Raw genomic sequence first — 11,161 nt, forward strand, 5'->3', positions numbered from 1 at the left:
ATTCCTGTATCAACAAACCTTCGGATAAATTCATATTCCTGTATCAACAAACCTTCGGATAAATTCATATTCCTGTATCTACAAACCTTCGGATAAATTCATATTCCTGTATCAACAAACCTTCGGATAAAATCATATTCCTGTATCTACAAACCTTCGAATAAATTCATATTCCTGTATCAACAAACCTTCGGATAAATTCATATTCCTGTATCTACAAACCTTCGGATAAAATCATATTCCTGTATCTACAAACCTTCGGATAAATTCATAATCCTGTATCTACAAACCTTCGGATAAATTCATATTTCTGTATCTACAAACCTTTGGATAAATTCATATTCTTGTATCTACAAACCTTCGAATAAATTCATATTCGTGTATCTACAAACCTTCGGATCAAGTTATATTCCTGTAACTACAAACCTTCGGATAAATTCATAGTTCTGTATTTACAAACCTTTGGATAAATTCATATTAATTTTATTATTACTTGCTAAGCTACAACCCTAGTTGGAAAAGCAGGATGCTATAAGCACAGGGGCCCCAACAGTGAAAATAGCCCAGTGAGGAGAGGAAATAAGGAAAAATAAAATATTTTAAGATAGTAACCACATTAAAATAAATATTTCCTATAAAAACTAAAAATAATTCGCAAAAAAAGAGGAAGAAAAATTAGATCGAATAGTGTGCTCGACAGTACCCTCAAACAAAAGAACTCTAACCCAAAAGACAGTGGAAGACCACGGTACAGAGGCTATGGAACTACCCAAGACTAAAGAACAATGGTTTGATTTTATAGTGTCCTTCTAGAAGAGCTGCTTACCATAGCTAAGGAGTCTCTTTTACCCTTACCAAGAGGAAAATAGCCACTGAACAATTAGTGCAATAGTTAACCCCTTGGGTGAAGATTAGTTGTTTGGTAATCTCAGTGTTGTCAGATGTATGAGGACAGAGGAGAATCTGTAAAGAACAGGCCAGACTATTCAGTGTATGTGCAGGCATATGGGAAAGTGAACCGTAACCAGAGAGAAGGATCCAATGTAGTACTGTCTGGCCAGTCAAAAGACCCCATAACTCTCTAGTGGTAATATTTCAACGGGTGGCTGGGGCCCTGGCCAGCCTATGACCTATAGCCTGTATCTATAAACCTTCGGATAAATTCATATTCCTGTGTCTACAGAACTTCGGGTCAAGTCATATTCCTGTATCTACAAAACTTCGGATTAAGTAATATTCATGTATTTACAACACTTTGGATAAAATCAATCGTTAATGATTGCTAAATTTCATATTTCATTTTTCCTTCATTCCTTATACTGTTCTATTGCATTGGATGTTTACTTTTCATTGCGTTTCTAGTATTTGTTTCTAACAAAAGAGTTGTTTAAAAATTGATTAGTTATATAACAGACGTCTCTGTTGGATCTTCGAATCCTCTTGCTCTTGTTATTTCGAAGTTTTTATCCTTTTATTATTGCCAAGTTTTTATAGCTTATATATGAAAGATTTAATATTATTGTTCTTAAAATTCTTTTGCAGTTTTCCTCATTTCTTTTTCTCACTGGGCTATTTTCCCTGTTGGAGTCCTTGCGCTTATAGTATCCTTCTTTTCAAACTAGGGTTATAGCAAGTAATAATAATAATAATAATAATAATAATAATAATAATAATTTGTAGCATAATTACATTTATTTTTATTCCTTATAGATCTATTACGGCTCCTGAAGGACACAGACCTTACCAGCGGTTGTCAATCTACCACTTCTAATATTTTCTTGATGGAGATCGAGTAGGCCTATTCTTAGCTTTCATGTTTTAGAAGCTGTTCCTTTCACACTGATTTCCCTAGGTCCTCAATCTTCAATCTTTCAAAAGGTAGGCTTGCCACTGCTTTTTACATTTCAACTCGCCTTTCTTTTGTTTTAAGCTTCCTATATAAGTCAAAGCAGTGACTTAAAGGCATTGAATTACTAAAATAAACAAACGAATTGGTAACGAACTGTCAAGCAAATACATTCCTTAAATTTGACAATTTTAGATCACATAGCTTTCTTGCTTTAATGTTATTCTATTCATAGCAACATTACGCACCTTAAGAATACTGAATGCATAAGAGGACTTACATTACTAAATGAAGAAATTTGAAATTCTGTCTGCATGTAGTTTCTATCTCTGAATATGCAACTATTCTTACAACCTCTTGAAGGGAAGATTTTAATTTCCAGAGACAGAACGAAGAATATGCAAATTCCCTCGTCAGTTAGGTTCCATTTCTAAAAAAAAAAAAACACCTTTGGAGGGAAATTGTAATCCGTACAAGGGATATTCACCCTTTAGTTAGGATCGTCGGAGTTGACTCCAACACAGTCGTAAGTTTTAATTCCATTAGTGTTTTTCTTGGTCCCCGTGTGAAATTATACTACGGGGACCGCAAACTTTTTCTTACATGGGCCAAGTTCACCTTCTCTAATAAGTACCGCTTCCCATCCCGCCTTTTATCCATTTTAAAAGGGGAAAGGGTGGATGCTGATTTCTCTCCAGGCGCGAGGGCTAATAGGACAAGGGGACGAGCGAGGGGGCGTTAGTCACATCAGCATTAGATGAGACTGGAACTCCAGCATTCCAGGATATTATCTTTGCTTTCTCGGGAAAAATCCAGTTGCCAGGTCGTACGGGGCCTTTTGGAACTAAGACATTCAAGGATATTATCTTTGCTTTCTCTGGAAAGATGCCGTTCCCAGGGCGTAAGAGGGCTTCTCCTGGAACTCAGCATTCCAGGATATTATCTTTGTTTTCTCTGGAAAAATCCAGTTGCCAGGTCGTAAGGGGTCTTCTGGAACTAAGGCATTCCAGGATATTATCTTAACTTTCTTTGGAAGGATACAGTTGCCAGGTCGTAAGGAGGCTTCTCCTGGAATTCCAGCATTCCAGGACATAATCTTTGCTTTCTCTGGAAAGATACAGTTGCCAGGTCGTAAGGAGGCTTCTCCTGGAACTCCAGCATTCCATGACATTATCTTTGCTTTCTCTGGAAAGATCCCGTTGCCAGGTCGTAAGGAGGCTTCTCCTGGAACTCCAGCATTCCATGACATTATCTTTGCTTTCTCTGGAAAGATCCCGTTGCCAGGTCGTAAGGGGGGATGAAAAAATGGCCTTTGGGAGTACGAAAGTGAGGTTGGATTGGTGACGAAACGTCTGGGAAATGGGGTTCTTTCGTTATCTGGCATTTGCCTAAGTGTCTATTTTCTACCAGGACTGAGGCTGGAATTCCAGGCTTAATGAAGACATTTCTCCCCACGTCTTTCTTAATCTAGCTACATTTTAAATGGGGGCTTTTCATCTCCCTTATGTGCTGAATTCTTTTACAAAAAGGAAAAAATTAAAATAAAGAGAATAATAAATTAAAAACAACGAAAAGTCTACGTATGAAAAGAGGTTACTTAGTATTGGATAAAAAGTATATATATACATATATATATATATATATATATATATATATATATATATATATATATATATATATATACTAATCCATGAAAGAAAAAACTTGAGTTACAAAAAACGATTGCAGTATAAAAATACATTTATGTCAAATCTGTCTATATACAATAATCCAGGAAAGAAAAAAAGCTTGACATTTACAAAAACGGTAAAAAAAAAATATATATATATATATATATTTATATCAAATCTGTGTAACAAAATGGCGTAATAAATTTCCGGTAAAGGATGATGAATAACAAAGAGACCAAGTTTTGCCTTTTTCCACAATTTTATTTTACAAAAATACAAAATACTCCATGAACAAGATAACAAGCTGAAGCATCTTCTGTTTATCAATGATTCAATGACCCAAAAGAGAGAAGCAAAGATTTAATTCACAATGGATGAAAGTAACAAATACCGTAAACTTAATATCTAGGGGGGGCATTCATTTATGGAGTCGTGGAATTCATGGAAATAAGGGGGAATTGTGCGCCAGAGTTAATAAACATCTATAATGAGAAGCCTGAAGCAATTAATGGAAATGGAATGTTAGTGATGGATTTCATCAAAATTATTCTTACGTATACATTGCTTGGAAGATTATATGTATGTATGTATGTATATATATATATATGTATATATATATATATATATATATATATATATATATGCATATACATATATATATATATATATGTATATATACATACACATATATATATGTATATATATATATATATATATATATATATATATATATTTATATATATATATATATATATATATATATATATATATATATATATATATATACAGTATATATGCATATACATATGTATTTGTATATATATATATATATATATATATATATATACGTATATATACACGTATATATATACATACACATATATATATGTATATATATATAAATATATATATATATATATATATATATATGTATGTGTGTATGTATAAATGGATGTGTGTGCGCGTGCGTAAGGTTGAATTTACAAGAAAACATTAAGGCAAAAAAGATTTTGAACAAACAAGGCGAAATCAGCTGAGAGTTTTAACTTGTTTTGCTTTTCTCTGTGGTGTGTGTGTGTATGTGTATACGTTTGTATATGTATATGCAATAGCTAAAGACAGATATATGTACGAACACATGTTTTAACACATTTCAGTGCACATTTCCGTGTACTCGTTTGTCTGTCTGTGCGTCGTTTAACATTATGAAAATGATGAAAATGTTTCAACTGGGAAAGACTTCCTTTAAATGAAGTCCACTGAAGCCGCGAATGAAAGATATTTACAATTACAAAAGGATGAAATTAAAACAGCCGTCAACTTGCCTTCAGTTTTCCTTGGGTAACTTATTATCAAGTGATCACCATAACATGGAAATAACATTGTTCACGAATAGTTTAGCGACAAGAACACGACGTCCTTAGAGATGCAATCTCCAAAAAAAGAAGTCACTTACATATTATCTTTATAATTATTATTATTATCATTATGATTATTATAATTATTATTATGTCTTATTCGATGAAGACAAAATCATACGAATGCCTAAATCTACCAAGATTCTTTTGAAGCCTTATTTTTCTTTAACAAAAATGATGGATATTATTCCTAAAAAACAAATGAGACAATCACTTCGATTATAGTCGCTTCAGAGATTCCTGGCGAAATAAGCCCCACCCCCTGATGACGTCATAGCCAATCACGTTGTCTCACATGTTAACAACGATCACAACACATCCCCTTAAAGTGATTAGAAGTTAGTGTAGTTTGAAATTTGTAAGGGGGTGAATTGTGGTTGCTGATAACGTGGGAGACAACGTGATTGGCTATGACGTCATCGGTGGGCGGGGCTTATTTCGCCAAGAATCTTTTCAGCGACTATAGTAGAGATCACTGGAACTACAAAATACCGCCTGTTTTGGCCTGGCACTTGTTCGACAAATTTACATTTAGCTTGTCACATACTGCAGCTCTTCCAAAAGCCAAGATGTTCTTTTGGAAAATGTCGAGAAATGTGTGATGATTATGAACTGTAGGGTATGGACAATGATTAGCGGGGACTTGATAGGGTATTGATGGTACACCGATGAGATGACTTTCTTTGGTATATCAGACAAGGCGTCAAAGCGTGAGTAAAAAGGGAGAGGGTTAATTTCAGGCAAATATACGAATATACGATGATAGAAACCCAAAAAAATATAAACAATGCACAAATGACATCGTACTAAATCACTGACTAATGAGATTTATGAAGCGATATGACTTATGTTAATTATCTTATGACAGATATAAGAAATTATACCTTTTATTAATGTTATGTTTTATGTACAGTTTTCTGTCCTCTCGTCACGAGATAAAAACGATATAAGACAGGTTTTACTAACAGTTTATATCTACGTTACATAGTCATTTTTTTATATATAAAGTACTAAGACAGAGATACGAGAAAAAACCCAGACTTAAAATCGTCTTATTTACATTCACAACCGTATTCTCAAAAATTCTCGCTCAGGATTAAGAAAAAAAAATCTGCGGTATGTTAACATCTATTCTGTTTAAGCAACAAACATTTGTTTTTAAATTATATTCTTTCATTTGCTGTACTCTTTCTATCCTTTTTTTCGGTATATATATATTTTTTTTTAGATTTTTTTTGTCAAGTTTTTAATGAATCCACTGTTTTTATGTTTTTTATTTTTATAGAATACCGTTTTCAGAAAGTTTGTACACAGCATATCTACCAGTTTTGAATGTCTTACTTTTTTTCAATTACTCTTAATTACAATTTTAAAATTTACTTCACTTCATTGCCATTATTATAGAAACTAATTGAAGGGACGTCTTTCATGAAGATATTAAGACTTATCCTGAGTATTGAAAGTAATGAGTATTCAAAGTAATATTAGCTAAAATAGATAATAAATGACTAACTACAGTATATGTAGATGTTTATAAAATATCCAAAAAACCCTATTCGAAAAAAAGGGAGGTAGAAATGTAAGATTTTCCTTTTTTTTCAAAATATAATCTGAAATACCACACTATTAAATGGTGCCAATTATATAATAAGTATTAATTTACTGAAGCTATTAAGACTTGGGTGATATCTAAGTAATTTGCGTCAATGAAAGGTTAAAACCGAAGAAATTTTAAATTTTAAATCGTTGTTGGGGTTTATAATTTAGTAGAAACCTGAACCACTTCCGAGTAGCTCTCTTAGTGTCATAGTCGCTACTAATTCTGCTATAAACTTTTCAAAATGAAAATAGGTTATCAAATTGGACTTTGTATCATGATTCATGATTAATGGCTGTTAACCTTTTTCGGAAAAAAAAAAACTTGCTAATTATAATAATGTCTCCAAATCGATGTCAGCTGGACACTAATTATAGGAATAACATCTTTTATGTTCCTTTATGGAATAGTAATTCTAGCATCTTATCCACTTATCAATGATGCAAAAATGTGCAAGAATGATTAATTAATATGTAATCATCCCAGCATATAAACTTTCGAAGTCATATATAATTGGAAAGTTTCCAAAAGCAACTTGATCTCCATCAAATATTCTTAAATTGATGAACTTTCCCGATACTGAAGAAATAAACACATTTTTTTTCCGATGTTATATATAATTGTTTCCTCAAAGGAAGAAATATTTTCTTTGTTCTCCACTGAATATGTTAAAATGATGATTTCTTCTGTTACTAAAGTCATGGACACCTTTCCCTCAGGTTTCGCAAAAGAGGAAATTTTCAAGTTACTTGATAATTGTCTTTTTCTCCATAAAATATTCTTAAAAGATGAACTCTTTTATTACTTTTCAACATCATGAAGTCATGAACGCCTCGTCTCAGAATATTCTAATACAATATTATAATTTTTCATAGAATTGACACTGGAAAATATCTTAGGGTCAGGATAAGGAGCTCATAGCAAGAAAGCAGAGGTTGCTCTAGAGCAGGAGTATTCGTATACACATCTCCATCGTTTCCCAAATATTTAGGAGTTGAGGAATCAGGCCCATTATCTCTTCGCGTTTAGAAGGAGTTAAGGAATCAGGCCCATTATCTCTTCACGTTTAGAAGGAGTTAAGGAATCAGGCCCATTATCTCTTCGCGTTTAGAAGGAGATGATGAATCAGACCCATTATCTCTTCACATTTAGAAGGAGATGAGGAATCAGACCCATTATCTCTTCACGTTTAGGAGATGGGGAATCAGACCCATTATCTCTTCGCGTTTAGGAGATGGGGAATTAGACCCATTATCTCTTCACGTTTAGAAGGAGTTAAGGAATCAGACCCATTATCTCTTCGCGTTTAGAAGAAGATGAGGAATCAGGACCCTTATCTCTTCACGTTTAGGAGATGAGGAATCAGACCCATTATCTCTTCACGTTTAGAAGGAGATGGGGAATCAGGCCCATCATCTCTTCGCGTTAGAAGGAGTTAAGGAATCAGACCCATTATCTCTTCACGTTTAGAAGATGAGGAATCAGACGCATTATCTTTTCACGTTTAGAAGATGAGGAATCAGACCCAGTCTCTCTCCAAGTTTAGGAGTTTAGGAATCAGACCCCTTATCTCTTCAGGTTTAGGAGATGAGGAATCAGACCCATTATCTCTTCAAATTTATGAGATGAGGAATCAGACCCATTATCTCTTCACGTTTAGAAAAAGTTAAGGAATCAGACCCATTATCTCTTCACGTTTAGATGATGAGGAATCAGACCCAGTCTCTCTTCACGTTTAGGAGTTAAGGAATCAGACCCATTATCTCTTCACGTTTAAGAGATGAGGAATCAGACCCAGTCTCTCCACGTTTAGGAGTTAAGGAATCAGACCCATTATCGCTTCACGTTTAGGAGATGAGGAATCAGACCCAGTCTCTCTCCACGTTTAGGAATTAATGAATCAGACCCATTATCTCTTCACGATTAGGAGATGAGGAATCAGACCCACTCTCTATCCACTTTTAGGAGTTAAGGAATCAGACCCATTATCTCTTCACGTTTAGGAGATGAGGAATCAGACCCAGTCTCTCTTCACGTTTAGAAGGAGTTAAGGAATCAAACCCATTACCTCTTCACGTTTAGGAGATGAGGAATCAGACCCAGTCTCTCTCCACGTTTAGGAGTTAAGGAATCAAACCCATTATCTCTTCACGTTTAGGAGATGAGGAATCAGACCCAGTCTCTCTCCACGTTTAGGAGTTAAGGATCAGACCCATTATCTCTTCACGATTAGTAGATGAGGAATCAGACCCAGTCTCTCTCCACGTTTAGGAGATAACGCATCAAACCCATTAACTCTTCACGTTTAGGAGATAAGGAATCAGACCCAGTCTCTCTCCACGTTTAGGAGTTAAGGAATCAGACCCATTATCTCTTCACGATTAGGAGGAGTTAAGGAATCAAACCCATTATCTCTTCGCGTTTAGAAGGAGATGAGGAATCAGACCCAGTCTCTCTTCACGTTTAGAAGGAGTTAAGGAATCAGACCCATTATCTCTTCACGCTTAGGAAATGAGGAATCAGACCCAGTCTCTCTCCACGTTTAGGAGTTAAGGAATCAGACCCATTATCTCTTCACGATTAGGAGGAGTTAAGGAATCAAACCCAATATCTCTTCACGTTTAAAAGGAGTTAAGGAATCAGACCCATTATCTCTTCACGTTTAGGAGATGAGGAATCAGACCCATTATCTCTTCACATTTAGGAGATGAGGAATCAGACCCATTATCTCTTCACGTTAGGAAGGAGATGAGGAATCAGACTCATTATCTCTTCTCGTTTCAAAAGAGTTAAGGAATCAGGCCCATTATCTCTTCACGTTTAGGAGTTAAGGAATCAGGCCCATTACTTCTTCACGTTTAGAAGATGAGGAATCAGACCCATTATCTCTTCGCGTTTAGAAGGAGTTAAGGAATCAGTCCCATTATCTCTTCACGTTTAGGAGAAGAGGAATCAGGACCATTACCTCTTCACGTTTCAAAGGAGTTAAGGAATCAGACCCATTATCTCTTCACGTTTAGAAGGAGTTAAGGAATCAGGCCCATACTCTCTTCACATTTTGGAGCTGAGGAATCAGGCCCATTCTCTCTTCACATCTAGGAGCTAAGGAATCAGGCCTATTCTCTTTTTACATTTAGAAGCTAAGGAATCAGGCCCATTCTCTTTTCACATTTAGAAAGAGGTAAGAAATCAGGCTCATTCTCTTTTCATATTTAGGAGTTAAGGAATCAGGCCCATTCTCTATTCACGTTTAGAAGGAGTTAAGAAATCAGGCCCATTCTCTTTTCATGTTTGGAAGGAGTTAAGAAATCAGGCCCATTCTCTTTTCAGGTTTAGAAGGAGTTAAGAAATCAGGACCATTCTCTCTCAACATTTTGGAGTTGAGGAATCAGGCCCAATCTCTCTTCACATTTAGCAGCTAAGGAATCAGGCCCAATCTCTCTTCACATTTAAGAGCTGGGGAATCAGTTCCATTCTCTCTTCACATTTAGAAGGAGTTAGGGAATCAGGCCAAATCTCTCTTCGCGCTTTGCTGGAATATATAGGGGATTCTTTTTCGTTTGAAGTCTGGAGCATTTTTTCCCAGTCTGTTCAAAGCAGGACGTTAACCATCGGCTTCTATCAGAGACAAAGATCAAATATATATGTGTCAGTAATGTGAGTATTTTATTTTATTCATCTTCATATCCTCCAATTCTTCATAATCTAATTAACAGAATGTTTTCGTTTACGTTCCATATACAGGCTAATTCAAATAGCATTAGAGTCAATTTATTCATAAAATTAACTTAAATAATCAAATAAACATTCAAACAATTAAGTAAAATAACTTCATAACAATAAGTACTATTCACATCATTTCGAGATTCGTTCCGCTTCAAAGATTTTCTTTTCGAGGGGGAAAAAAATTCTTTCATATTTAACGACACTCGCAAAGTAAATGTTCCGGCGAAGTCAAACAAAAGGTTTCGTTGTTTGCCCTGTGACTTTTCTTCTTGGAATAAAGGGGAACTGTAAAATCCCCCCCCCCCAACGAAATGAACCGAATGAATTCATTGTATATTGAATAAATAGCCTCTTTTGTGGCTGTCGTTAGGCAATCTCTATTTATACACGGGACGCCTCTATTCAGATGGTTTGTTGTATATAAATTCTCTTAACAATTATCCATTTTCCTCCAGATGTTTTCCATTGGACATTATATGGAAGGTTGATGTTGAGATTCATCTTTTACAGAATGGCTTACCATACACAGGACTAAGGACTTTTCTAATGATAATACTGCTTACGATAATTTTGATATTAAAAAATATTTTCAGAATTTTCACTCAATTTTCAATTTCATAAGATGGAAAAAAAGATATTTTTCCATTTATATACTGGTATCAATTAAAATAAAAGTTTTCAGTCCAATGGGATATTAATCGTTTTCCACGTTATAGAAACTAACAATAACTTTTCACGAAGTAACCAGTATATACAGAAAAACCTTCACGATTTCGAAATATCATTAGAGCCCGTGATTTTTTTATAGTCTTCCGTATACCACAAGAAACCTCCATGAGATTATCTTCTTTCCAACCGTTATCCCTACATTAAAGGGTCGGTTGCCTATGCGCCCTCTCCAATG

This window comes from Palaemon carinicauda, chromosome 6 (genome assembly GCF_036898095.1).
Source record: "Palaemon carinicauda isolate YSFRI2023 chromosome 6, ASM3689809v2, whole genome shotgun sequence".
Lineage (NCBI taxonomy): Eukaryota > Metazoa > Arthropoda > Malacostraca > Decapoda > Palaemonidae > Palaemon > Palaemon carinicauda.